The sequence below is a fragment of the Protopterus annectens genome, chromosome 1.part0 (genome assembly GCF_019279795.1).
Source record: "Protopterus annectens isolate FY-2018-M chromosome 1.part0, PAN1.0, whole genome shotgun sequence".
Classification (NCBI taxonomy): domain Eukaryota; kingdom Metazoa; phylum Chordata; order Ceratodontiformes; family Protopteridae; genus Protopterus; species Protopterus annectens.
Genome location: NC_056725.1, coordinates 1,148,488,546 through 1,148,503,237, shown reverse-complemented (window position 1 = coordinate 1,148,503,237; position 14,692 = coordinate 1,148,488,546).

The following is a 14,692-nucleotide window of genomic DNA, read 5'->3' as shown; positions in this document are numbered from 1 at the left end:
TGATTACTGTAACTTAGACCTGCCTAGTTCATTACTTGTTGTCAGCCATCAACAACATATCAATGCATGGGTAGAAAAAGACAAATAGATGGAAAGAGCTGCATGCCACTATGATGTGATTTATGTTACCAAAGATAATAATATAATGTGAGTTAGTAAGCTTGTAGTGAATCAAATAATTAGATTACTGATATCTGCATTCATTTCAGATGTTATTAAGTACAACAAAACTCCATACTGTGCAGTATTGCTACTTATCCATATATGAGCTTGGCAAATAGTCTGTCATATACAGTCATTATGCAACAATTAATATTGTTCATGTCTGTCGGCTCTTTAAGGTAACACAAAGACCATATGATAATGTTAACATAACATGACATAACATGTTAAATGACTTTGAGTATTGTAAATGTTCCATAAAATAATTGATGCCTTGTGACTGGAAAAACACCATTAATAATCATGTTAGTTGGGTGGTGTCATCTACTAAGCCATAGTCATTGATGTGGGAAGAAATGATCAGACATATTCAGAACACATATGAACATCCCAATGAACTCTTTCCTAATTGTCTACATGAGCAATTATAGTGATGTGAGCAATTAAAAAAACATCTAGCTCTTGGTGAATTATGTTAACTGCACTCTTGTTCTCCCTATGAACCCATGCAATGTCGTTACACAAACGTGTGTGCTTGTGTATATATGTGTGCGTGCATGTGTGTGTGTGTGTGTGTATACGTGTGCGTGCGTGCGTGTGTGTGTGTATATGTATGTGTCTACACATATATATATATATATATATATATATATATATATATATATATATACATATACATATTTTATATATATATATATATATATATATATATATATATTGTGTGTGGAGATACACATCCAGGCAGCTGCAATCCTGTCCTCCTGCATGCCCACACACACACACACACACACACACACACACACACACACACACACACACACACACACACACATACATCCAGGTAACTGCAATCATGCCCTTATACAGGCATACACTGGCACACACATGCACACACAAATGACTTTCCAGTACTTACTAGCCTGTGCCACAGAAGTGAATAGTTGTATGCCTTTAAAAGATGATGTAGAATTTTTTTCGCTACAGTCCCCAAAATGTACAGTTAAGCTATTATTTTAATCATTCTACTGTGCTATTCTGATCCTGATAAAATTTTTCAATGAATTACACATGTGTAATTACTGTTAGCCATGTCTCTTGACTGCCACATTCACATGCGGTCTTCTCTGATGAGAGAGGTGTACCATTACAGCCTGGAGCTTTCTTACCGCTGTAGCACTACAGCAGTCTCTGAATTGCTCTGCAATAATGCACTGAGCAGTCCTGCTACAAACAGGATTGTGCAATTAATTATGCATTTCTCAATCCCAGCAATAGTGTTTTTCCACAACAAAATATGATGACTCATGATATTATGCATTTACTGCTTGTAGTTATGCATTCAGATTTATTCAGAAATGCAGTAGCTATAGGTGAAACACTCATACTGCTGACTTCTTCAGTGTACATGTAATGTTTTGTGTCTGCTGTTTCAGACATCTTCCATGTCATCCATCAATGATTTTGATACATAAATATAAAGACATCTTGAACAATTTGTACCTCTAACCTTATATTGTCACTGTGGTTAATATACCATTCATTTTCCACTATTATTAATGCTTATTTATTCATTTACCAGATTAACTCTTAAGTTGTTTTCAAAAATTCTTCCTTGTTTAGTCTCTTTGTATCTTCAACATACTCTCATAATATAGCACTTCATTTTTTTCTCCAAATACTACAGCATGTTAGTAAGTATTACAATAGTTATTGTACCTGTTTTTTACTGTTTTGCTGCTTAAAATTTTGTACTGTATTTCGGCTTTATTCATGACTGGACAAGTTACTATGACGTAGGTCAGCTACTTAGTTATCAAAGAAAAGAAAGAAACATAGTTAAAATCATTCAGTGAATGTGTGTGTGTGGGGGGGGGGTTTGTTGAAAGACAGTATTAGGATTCAGAGATGGAATTCATTACTGATATTCTGTGTTCTTTTATGAAATTGAATAAGTTCCAGGTTGTAGCATTCAAAAGGCACAGGAACATGCATACAGTGCATAGAAAGTAATGCACAGCTCTGTCTGCTTACATTGTATTTGATCTCTGTGGCACAGATTCACATTCACCAGCAATGAAATAAAAGGAAACAGGTGCTGTTCATCTGCAACATCTGGTCTTCAAAAACACAATGTGTCAGCACCTGCATGTTCTGATTCCTATAGCCTTTCCCATTGTACATTTCCGCTAGTTGCATTGTTATTGTGTGCTGGTTTATATTGAAGTACTGAGTAAAATTGTTCCTTTGTTTTTAAGACAAAGAAACATGCAGGTCCAGCGAATTAGCTGGCAAGATGGAAGTTAAATGCTGTATGATCCCTGATGAATATTAGTGACATGCTGAAGATGTGAGTTTACATTAGATCTAATACATCAAAGAAGCAAAGGTGCAACATACAGTCAAATGACATCAGGGTACTGTTGTCTATTTAATATTATATCCACAGGAAACAAAACTAAAATGGCAGGTACAATTTAAACATGTCAAGCACTTAAAATAGCACTTGAAGCCACTCATCCCTAACCAGCTACCCAATGTCTCAGTGACACTGCTCACTTTAAAATCTGATCTTGTAGTTGCATGTCACAATTTCCAGGGCTGCAACAAATTTTTAAGATGATGCATTTATGTTAATAAAGTCTATATAAAACTCTAGGCTAGAGAAGTAAATTACACTCTGAAAACAGAACAGTAAAATTGCTGCCAATGGAAAAAGTAGGTGCCAAGTGTAAAACACAAACTAATTGCGTAAACAGTCACCATACAGGAAGAAGGGTTAGAATGAGAGAACTCCGTCAAGACTTGTTGAAGAATTTTGGCAAGGCTCAAGAGTAAATAGGAAGAAAGCTAAGGAAGCAGACTTGAAAGAGGGCAATTATAAGAAAAGTAACATTAACAGTGAGGTCATATACAACATTTGTGTATTCTTTGTGTAATCTGCCACTCACTGCTGATAGGCCTAGTCTAAATTAAACAGCAGTATCGCTATATTCTTGAAAATAACTCTCAAGATATTCCAGAAAATTGCTCCAAGTCCAGATTCAAACAGGTGACCTTTGTATCTTATTGTATGTCAGCTGTTGTGACAAGGCAGTTGGGATCAACCCCAAAATGATATAGACATTTATTTTGCTTGGGCTGAAGGTAGGGTCTCAAAGCATTTTCCAAACATATTCTTAAGAAGTTTACATCAAGGCTTAAAGGACACCATGAATACCTAGCCAGACTTTCACAAATGGCATTGACATTAAACATTGAGTCTAGATGATTTGGTCATAACATACCTCTCAGCCTCTTAGCACAAGAAATCCAGACAAAGCGAAAAATATGGAAGGTGGGGGGTGGGGGGGGCAAAGGTCCAAATACAGTGACAGATTTTAAATATTGCTCTTATAAACTAAAAAAAATACTAGAATAGCACAATTTATGTTAGCATGCATTTTCTCAAGGATGTGAAATCTAAAATTCAAATTTATGTCATTATTTCATTATTTAGTGACTTCAATCTTCAGTTATATGAAGAACAAACAATATGAAGCAAAAATCTGGACAGTCTGTGAAAATCTGGAGAGCTGAGAGACATGAGTCACATTCACTAAAGCCGATGTGACATCCAACCCCATATAAAAATGGGAAAAAAGAGGTTGATAATGACAGCAATAACAAATGACATTGCAATGGATAGAGAAGGTGATTTTTTTCAGATACATAATAGAAGAAGGAGTAACGGAACCAAATAGTGTTGAAAGAAGATGAGAAGACCGGGTAAAGACATTCAATGGATTCAAAACCTGCTTTCTTAATTCAAACAAGAAAAAGGGTGCAGAGATTCAACCTAACAAAGATAGGTTATGTAGGGTTGTGTAAGCAATGACATACAATACAATTATTGAAAGCAACACTACATATGCAAAAAACAAAGATGATGAATAAGCATCCTTAACCTGGTGGTTCTGATGTTAGACTACTCAAAGAGGAAAGTATAGTAAAATCATGAAAGCCAAAGGCTCAGATAACTGCACTTAAGCAAAATGTGCTTTCAGCAAAAGGCATCACTGCAGTTAAGGCTTTTCCCTGTCTAGCAACATTGGTGCTGATAATATGTAAAAGCTTGGGAGTTCAGGGTGAAAGCCCACATGGTTTGTGGGAGGACTTGCTCCCAGAGAAAACAACTGGGTTCCAAAAACTGTAATGATTGTGATTTTATGGCTGACATGGCTTTCAGTGAATTGTTGATCATTTGTCATTGTTCCCACAAAGAGGTGAGAAGGCTGATGACTGCGCTATTCAATAATCTCTTTGCTACCAGGTGGCATTGCTAGACAGACCAAGGCCCATGTGATAATAGTCGAAATAAGATGAGTCAAAGGAAAGCAAAAGAAATACTAATACTAATACCCGTTAGCTAACCAGGTAAACCCAGTGGCCGTAGAGTCTAGGAGCATAATCTAGTTAAGAGCTCCTCTGTCTCCTCCAAAAGACCTATAAGTAGAAGTAGAAGTGCACCCCAGGGTTCAGTCCTTGGGCCACTTCTCTTTGGCATTTACTTCTCAGAGATCAAAGCTACAGTTAAGGGTCTATGGCTGATAAAGTTTGCAGATGACTGTAAACTTGGTGCCATCATGAATTCCCCAGGGAATACCAAGATCTTCCAAGAGGGCATTACACCCAAACCAATACCAGGTGTCAAAACCATGGAATAAAGATGAATGCCAATAAATGTATAATAGTATCCTTTAGCAACCAAGAAGTCACTTGTAACTATCACACTGACAACACACCTCTATAAATTGTCCCAGACATTAGAGACCTGGGAACCTATCTAGACAACAAACTGTCCTTTGATTATCATCTATCTATTATTGTAGAAGTGCTTTTTCATTGATCAGCTTATTACCATGGGTATGGCATCCAGGTCTGGAGATGTGACCATTCTACTGTATTCTGCACCCACTAGGCTGATCATTGCGTACAGTGCCTCCTCCAATATGTACCTGCCCAAACATTGACACAACTTGAATGCCCACAAGGCTTTCTTACTAAGAAGATCAAGGGTCTAAATCGGGAAAAACTATGCAGACCATCTCAAAGCCTCATCACTCTCCTCAGTATCATACAGGCCACTGATGAGTGATCTCTGCCTTCCATATAGATCCTCAACAGATACTATCCTGTTATAACTACTGCACATTCACAAGTCTAATGGAGCATAAGCACACTTTGAAGAATTCTAAATCTCTTTTGTAGCGTGAATAGAACATGTTGGAGGGTGTAAAACAGAACATGTGTTGTAATGTTATATTGTATGAAGAGATGTGACATGAAGAATCCACTTGATAAACATGTGTCAGAGCAAGTTTTATGCATACTTTTTTTTGTATTAGAAGTGAATGTTCCTGGTATAAGGGGAGGTGATGTAAGAACAAATTCTGAAAGGCTTGAAACCAAATGGATGTTGTTACTTCAGGCTGCTAAAGGGAAGGGGCTGAATGAGTATGTCCCTTTAAAACCAGCCTTGAACTCATGTGATTTGAGATGCTAACTTGTTTTTCTGTTTAAATGTTGTGACTTTTTTTTAACATTTTAGATCTGAGGAAGCACCGAGATTTGGTGCAAAAGCACTCATCCCTCTCTACTGTTTTTATTATTATTTTTATTATTTTTATTAAGTATTTCTGACTACCTTCTAGTTTAGCTGACTATCTGCTGTGATTTGCTAGAGTAAGAGCTGGTGAACAACTTAATTTAGCTAATTGTGTGAAGCATGTTGCTTATGGAGATGAAGATATTCAAACCGAAGACGCAGTAGTGCTTTCATGCTATTCAGCTGGGAACATTGGCTTGCAATTCTATGTAATCAGAAGACCTGTGCAGTCATTATTAGGTCTCAGAGATAGTTTAAGAATGAAACTCCTTTCTTTTACAAAAGAAGTCCATCATGTAAGCACATGTCCTATTTCTAGCTTCACTGATGCTATTTTCTCAGAGTATGCTGATGTTTTCAACAGCAAGCTAGGCAGATTTTCAGTTGTGTACTCCAGTGAAAAGTAGACCCAGAGTTCAGTCCAGTGGTCAGACCAGCGAGGAGAGTTCTGATAGCTATGCAGGACAAAGTCAAGGTGTAGATAGATAAGATGGTGCAGCAAGGTATGATTTGTCCAATCGCAGAGCTAAATGAGTGGGTGTTTTCCATGGTAGTTTCTCATAAGAAAAGCTCAGATGGAATCAGAATATGCATTGACCCAAGAGACTTGAACAAAGCATTACTGAGACTTCATCATCCTATGTGTACAGTCGAGGAGGTTGCCACCCTCATGCCAAGTGACACTGTTTTTTTTCTGTCTTGGATGCAAAGAGTTAATTTTGGCAAGTGATGCTTGATCGCAAATCTTCATTTCTGACTACTCCATTTGGTAGATACAGATTTCTCAGAATGCCTTTTGGAATAAATTCTGCCAGTGAAACTTTTCAGCGTGCAATGGAGTCAATTTTTTCAGGTTATCCATGTGCTACAATAGTGGATAATTTACTAGTTGGAGGTAATGGAGAAGCAGAACATGACAGAAACCTCAGGAAAGTTAGGGACAGAGCACATGAAGTGAGCTTGAAGCTCAGTCCTCTGAAATGTAAATTTAGGCTTCCAGAAGTTGCTTATGTAGGTCATTTATTTACCAGTGCAGGCTTACGACCAGACCCTTCCAAGCAAGCAGCCATTATTAAGATGTTAACTCCAGACAATGTCCAAACCCTACAGCATTTCATTGCTATAGTTAACTGTTCGGGCAAGTTTATACCTGACTTTAGTGAGTTATCAGCACCTTTAAGAGAGCTGACATGCAAAAATGTTGCCTGGTCATGGTTGGAACAGCACCAGACAGCATTTGATAACATCAAACACCAAACTACCAATCCACCTACATTGAGATACTATGATGTCCACAAACCAGTAATTCTTTCCTGTGATGCTTGAAAGTTTGGTCTTGGTGCAGTTATTCTTCAAGAAGGCAGACCTGTTGCCTCTGCATCTAGAACTCTTACTCAAACTGAAATGCAGTATGCTCAAATTGAGAAAAAACTTTTGGCAATTTTTGTTAGCATGTTCGAAGTTCATTGATTATATTTATGGCTGAGCTATCCAGATCAAGTCTGATCATCAACCTCCAGTCTCTACTTTAAAGAAGCCTATACATACAGCTCCAGGAAGACTACAAAGAATGATGCTCAAATTACAAAAATACAACTTTAAATGGTCTATACAAAAGGCAAACTTCTTTATCTGGCTGATATCTTATCCAGATCGCCCAGAAATACCACAGAACAGTTTGATGCAGAGAATTTTGACTTTGATATCATGGAAGTGCCTAATTATTCTACCACAAGACTTGATGAGCTAAGAGATCATACAAAGACTGATCCGATTTTGCAGAAGCTCAACCATTTCATCAATGTTAAATGGCTGTCAAAGCAATCTTGTGTACTGCCAGCAGTCCAACCTTATTTTCCTTACAGAGATGAGATGCTGATGGAAGATGATATTATTTTCAAAGGTCCTAAAGTTATTATTCCTACTTTCTCGCAACATGAATATATTCAGATTTTGCATCGTTGCCACCCAGGTTCAGAAGCTACCAAAAGAAGAACGAGAGGACTAGTATTTTGGCCTTCTCTGTCAAAATACATTGATAAAGTGCTTTCATCATGTTCAGTATGCAATAGTACCAAACTGCATTTGCAAAAAGAGCTACTTCAGCTAAGTCAGATTCCTAAACTACCTTGGTCAACAGTAGTCACTGACATATTTGAGTGGAACAATCAGTATTACTTAGTGTTGGTAGACTCTTATTCAAACTGGTTTGAATAAAACCACAAAGGGCAGAAAAGGTGATAAGGTATATACCAAATTAAAAATAAGACACAGTGACCAAAAAAATAAACCAGTTTAATAAGTGTTTTCGTTTAGTACAATAACCAAACTTCATCAGACATGACCAATTTTTCGAAACAGTTCATCACTACTGAGGTAAGTGCATTTGGCCGGTAATCATTTAATGATGCTGGAGATGGTTTCTTGGGCAGAAGGATGATGTCAGTGGTCTTAAAGCATCTGGGTACTTTTTCCTGGCTGAGAGATATATTGAAAATGTCTGTGAAGACTAGTGTCAGCTGATCAGCACAGTTGATAAGTAGCCTCCCTGGGATCATATCTGGACCATCTGCTTTGCCTGGGTGAACCCTACATAAGTTTCTGCATACCTCTTCCAAGTTGAGGGATATGGATGTGGCATCTGCATGATCCAGCCATCAAAAATTCAGTACATCAATAGGCAAATGATCAAGTATAACTTGTTTATCACCAGCTTATTGGGGAAAAAAAAGAACAGATTAGTCCCTTTATACTTGTGCCCCTACATATATATATATATATATATATATATATATATATATATATATATATATATATATATATATATATATATATATATATATATGTATATATATATATATATATATATATATATATATATATATATATATATATATGGGTCTACTTTCATAGACCGAACGCATTTAATCCGACACACATGTTCCCGACCCCAAACAACTGAAAACACACCACACCAACAACCCAACATACCGAACACCACAACACCGACACAAAAAACGCCAAGTACACATTGCACACAACAACATATCCACTAACCTTAACCTAAACCCTAACCCTAACGTCCGACACTACAAGACACTTACCCAACCCGCACCTAACCCTAACTCACTTAACACACCCTAAACCTCAACACCGTCACTATCGCACACTCACCCTACCTGCACCCTAACCCTAACTCACTTAACCCACCCCTAAACCTCAACACAGTCACTACCGCACACTTACCCTACCTGCACCCTAACCCTAACTCACTTAACCCACCCTAAAACATTCAGCCCGTCACTATCGCACACTCACTCCACCCGCATTCTAACCCTGACACACTTAACACTACCCTACACTGCTCTACGTCACTTCCACACACTTACCTCACCAGAACCCTTAGTCCGACACCACCGCACACTCACCTTTCCCACACCCTATCCTAATATCCCTCACTATCATACACTTACCTGTCCGCTCCCCAATACTACACCTTTCACTTTCGCACACTTACCGTATCGCGCTCACATGCTGCCGTTGTCGGTCTCTCAGCCGTCGGGATATCGCATTTTCGGTAACCTACCTGTTCGGTCGTTCCGTCTCGGTCTTCCGGGTGTCGGTGACGTGGCGCTTCGGTCTATGAAAGTAGACCCATATATATATATATATATATATATATATATATGTGTGTGTGTGTGTGTATGTGTGTCTGTATATATATATATATATATAGCTGTACGACTATCTCAGCACAGTGGGGAAAAGGCAAATTCCCCAAGCCCCCACTGTACCGTGATCATACATAGCACAACTGCTGGCATATTTCAGCATTTTTCTGGGTTTGGCAAGTTGCCATTCAACAACTTGTTGGTATATATACTTCATTTAATTGTACGACCACAATGTTGAAGTAGTAAACAAAGAGACAAGAAAGTCTAAATCTCTGAACATTGAAATTGCACATTGTTGCATATCATTTTATTAAATAATACCAGAATGAGTGCTGTAACATGTATACATGGTGGTATTCCTTTAAGAATGTGCAATCCATTCCATAACTAAGAAAATAAAAAAAAAAGCATGGCGGACGTTCCATTACTCAGTGTAGGTTCAATCGGTGGCATGTAGAACAGTTACCCATGTTTAAAAGGTAAACCAGTTTTCTGTATGGGTAGTCTGCTCTTTTCCTCAAGTTAGTGCGATCCTGGAGTTGGTATATTTAATTTACTGGGGAGAGGGGTGCAGAGTCCCCCGCACGGGGGTGCAGGGAGGGGCTTCCCCCCTGCAAAAATGTGGGAAAAGAAAGTAAGTGTACTGATTTGTTAATTAGGACCCAACCATTTCATCTATCTAGTTTTGAGGTTGTTCTACTTTAATGCAGACTGGTATGTAGGTACTTATTTAATAATATAGCTTTGTGCTGTGTTATGTTACTTGATTTGGAGTTTGGAGGCACAAACTGACTGGGTTACATGTTGCAAAGGTATAGGGTTGCAGATTTGTTGTATTGTTTTTGATGTTTTAAGTTTAGATGTTTTGTGTTTCAGTCTTTTGAAGTTGTGATGTACTGCAGTGTCGACTTTCTCATGTCGATGTTTACTATTTCAATGTTGTATGATTAAATAAAGTAGATCCATATATATATATATATATATATATATATATATATATATATATATATTAAAGCAGCGGATAGTGTTGTCGCCTCACACCAAGAGGTTCCCTGCTTCAATTCTTGGCTGGGGTGCCTTTTGTGTGAAGTCGGCATGTCTTACATGTGTTTGTGTGGGTTTCCTCTGGGTGACCCAGTTTCCTCTCATGTTACAAAGACATGAAGTAGGTAGTTTGGATACTCTAAACTGGCCATAGCTCTGAGTGTGTATGCGAGTGTGTGGTGTGGAAGAACTACAGTGGCAGGGCTTGCCACCCTACAGTGAAGACCCTTGGCTCTATATGATTTTCACTGTGGAAGTGACACCCCAATCCATGTGCAAAAATGGGAAAAAGGGGCTGTAGATGGATGAATATATATTTATATGTAAAAGAGGTGGAAGGCATGCCCGAAGGCAGGTAAGGGCTAGGACTGTGATAATGAGGGTCGGAACTTTGAATGTTGGCAGTATGACTGGTATAGGGAGGGAGCTAGCTGATATGATGAACCGAAGGACGGTTGGTATATTGTGTGTGCAAGACACCAGATGGAAGGGGAGCAAGGCTAGGTGTACCGGAGGCGGTTTCAAATTGTTTTATCATGGTGTGGATGGGAGGAGAAATGGCGTAGGCATTATCCTGAAGGAAGAGTATGCTAAGAGTGTTTTGGAGGTGAAAAGAGTGTCGGATAGAGTGATGTTTATGAAGCTGGAAATTGATGGTGTAATGATGAATGTTGTTAGTGCATATGCTCCACAAGTTGGGTGTGCAATAGATGAGAAAGAAAAATTTTGGAGTGAGTTGGATGAAGTGGTGATGACTGTACCCAAGGGTGAGAGACTGGTGATTGGAGCAGATTTCAGTGGGCATGTTGGTGAAGGGAACAGAGGGGACGAGGAAGTGATGGGTAGGTATGGTGTTAAGCAAAGGAATGCAGAAGGTCAGATGGTAGTTGATTTTGTGAAAAGGATGGACATGGCTGTGATGAATACGTATTTTAACAAGAGGGATGAGCATAGGGTGACATACAAGAGTGGAGGAAGATGCACACAGGTGGATTATATCTTATGTAGAAGGGCCAATCTGAAGGAGATTGGAGACTGTAAAGTGGTGGCAGGGGAAAGTGTAGTTAGGCAGCATATGATGGTGGTTTGTAGGATGACATTAGTGACCAAAAAGAGGAGGATGAGTGTGAGGGCAGCACCAAGGATCAAATGGTGGAAATTGAAAAAGGGCAATTGTGAGGTGATGTTCAGGGAAGAGTTAAGACAGGCACTGGGTGGCAGTGAAGAGTTACCGAATAGCTGGGTAACTACAGCAGAGCTAGTAAGAGAGATGGCTAGAAGGGTGCTTGGTGTGACATCTGGAAAGAGGAAGGAGGACAAGGAGACCCGGTGGTGTAATGAAGAAGTACAGGAGAGTATACAGAGAAAGAGGTTGGTGAAGAAGTGGGATTGTCAAAGAGATAAAGAAAGTAGACAAGAGTATAAGGAGATGAGGTGCATGGCAAAGAGAGAGGTGGCGAAGGCTAAGGATAAGGCGCATGAAGAGTTGTATAAAAGGTTGGACATTAAGGAGGGAGAAAAGGACCTGTACTGATTGGCTAGACAGAGGGACCAAGCTAGTAAAGATGTGGAGCAGGTAAGGGTGATAAAGGATAATGAGGGAAACGTACTCACAAGCGAGGAGAGTGTGTTGAGCCGATGGAAAGAGTACTTTTAGGGGTTGATGAATGAAGAGAATGAGAGGGAGAGAAGATTGGATGATGTGTGGATAGTGAATCATGAAGTGCAGTGGATTAGCAAGGAGGAAGTAAGGATAGCTATGAAGAGGATGAAGACCGGAAAGGCTATTGGTCCAGAGGACATACCTGTGGAAGCATGGAGGTGTTTAGGTGAAATGGTAGTGGAGTTTTTAACTAGATTGTTTAATGAAATCTTGGAAAGTGAGAGGATGCCTGAGGAATGGAGAAAAAGTGTTTTCGTTCCGATTTTTAAGAATAAGGGTGATGTGCAGAGCTGTAGTAACTACAGAGGGATTAAACTGATCAGTCACAGCATGAAGTTATGGGAAAGAGTAGTGGAAGCTAGGTTAAGAAGGGAGGTGATGATTAGTGATCAGTAGTATGGTTTCATGCCAGGAAAGAGCACTACAGATGCAATGTTTGCTCTGAGAGTGTTGATGGAGAAGTACAGAGAAGGTCAGAAGGAGTTGCATTGTGTCTTTGTGGATTTAGAGAAAGCATATGACAGGGTGCCTAGAGAGGAGTTGTGGTATTGTATGAGGAAGTCGGGAGTGTCAGAGAAGTATGTAAAAGTGGTACAGGATATGTACGAAGGTAGTGTGATAGTGGTGAGGTCTGCGGTGGGAGTGACGGATGCGTTTAAGGTGGAGGTGGGATTACATCAAGGATCAGCTCTGAGCCCTTTCTTATTTGCAATACTGATGGGCAGGTTGACAGACGAGATCAGACAGGAGTTCCTGTGGACTATGATGTTTGCAGATGACATTGTGATCTGTAGTGAGAGTAGGGAACAGGTGGAGGAGACCCTGGAGAGGTGGAGATATGCTCTAGAGAGAAGAGGAATGAAGGTCAGCAGGACTAAGACAGAATATATGTGTGTGAATGAGAGGGAGGATAGAGGAATGGTGAGGATGCAGGGAGTAGAGGTGGTGAAGGTGAATGAGTTTAAGTACTTGGGATCAACAGTTCAGAGTAATGGTGAGTGTGGAAGAGAGGTGAAGAAGAGAGTACAGACAGGATGGAGTGGGCGGAGAAGAGTGTCAGGAGTGATTTGTGACAGACGAGTACCAGTAAGAGTGAAAGGGAAGGTCTACAAGAGGGTAGTGAGACCAGCTATGTTATAAGGGTTGGAGACAGTGGCATTGACAAAAAGGCAGGAGTCAGAGCTTAACGTGGCAGAGTTGAAGATGTTAAGATTTGCACTGGGTGTGACGAGGATGGACAGGATTAGGAACAAGTATATTAGAGGGTCAGCCCAGGTTGGAAGGTTTGAAGACAAAGCCAGAGAGGCAAGATTACATTGGTTTGGACATGTGCTGAGAAGGGATGCAGAGTATATTGGGAAAAAGATGCTAAGGATGAAGCTGCCAGGTAACAGGAAAAGAGGAAGGCCTAAGATAAAGTTTATGGATGTGGTGAGAGAGGGCATGCAGGTGGTTGGTATGACAGAGCAAGATGCAGAGGACAGGAGGAAATGGGAACAGTTGATCTGCTGTGGCGACCCCTAATGGGAGCAGCCGAAAGAAGAAGAAGAAGATGTACATGTGTGTGTGTTTTTTTGTACAAATAATATACCTAATTGAAATGATCCCTTTCAATTTAAGAAATAGTCTAAGTACAGTCTAGCAAAGTCATATGTTCCTGTTGTAAACCACCGTGGAATAAAACAGCCTTCATTTCATGCCTCTGGGCTTTATCACAACTTGCCTGAGTGTAACCAAAGCTGAGTTGATGGTTGCAAACATATGTTTGCCAGGAGTGATGTCAGCCAGTTAAATGAACCAGCAAAATGGGCCAAAAACTGTTGAAAAGCTAACAACTAGAGAACTGGATAAAAAAATTACAAAAAAATGAAAGTCTGCCTATTGGCAGACTATGAAGTGAAAAAAAATAGATAACCTTCCAATCTGATGGTTCATGCAGAGGATTAATGTTATGGGCTGTTAACAAGCTACTTCTTATACTCCAGGGTTTGATTCCTGCAACCTACATTTGCCTACTGCGTGATTCTTAACAAGCCACTTAAAAATGGTTTAGGCTCCTGAATGATCTTCTAGACCACATGAGTAGTAACAACCTAAGAATCCTGTAAATCAAATAATGAGCAACATTGCAGGAACCTTAAAATGTCACATAAGCAATGTCAGAGTGATACCAACATGAATCCTGAGTGCAGCAGAAACGAAATGGACACTTTTTGAACACATAGCTAAGAAACTATTATAGTCATGCTACAGTTCAATGAGTCAATGACAGTGTGGGACTATCCATGATATTGTGCACACCAAGACAGTTACAGCTGCAGTAATCAACCCAAAAACTATAAAATAAACCAGCTGACATGTAAGTACTACATTTGTATTTATTTATTTTTATTCAACATTTGATTGACTGGGAAAGTCCAACTAGGACAGAGTCTATTTTCAGCAGAGGCCCAAGGAGAAACATCCAGATGCATGTCTTTGGAATGTGGGAGGAAACCAGAGCAC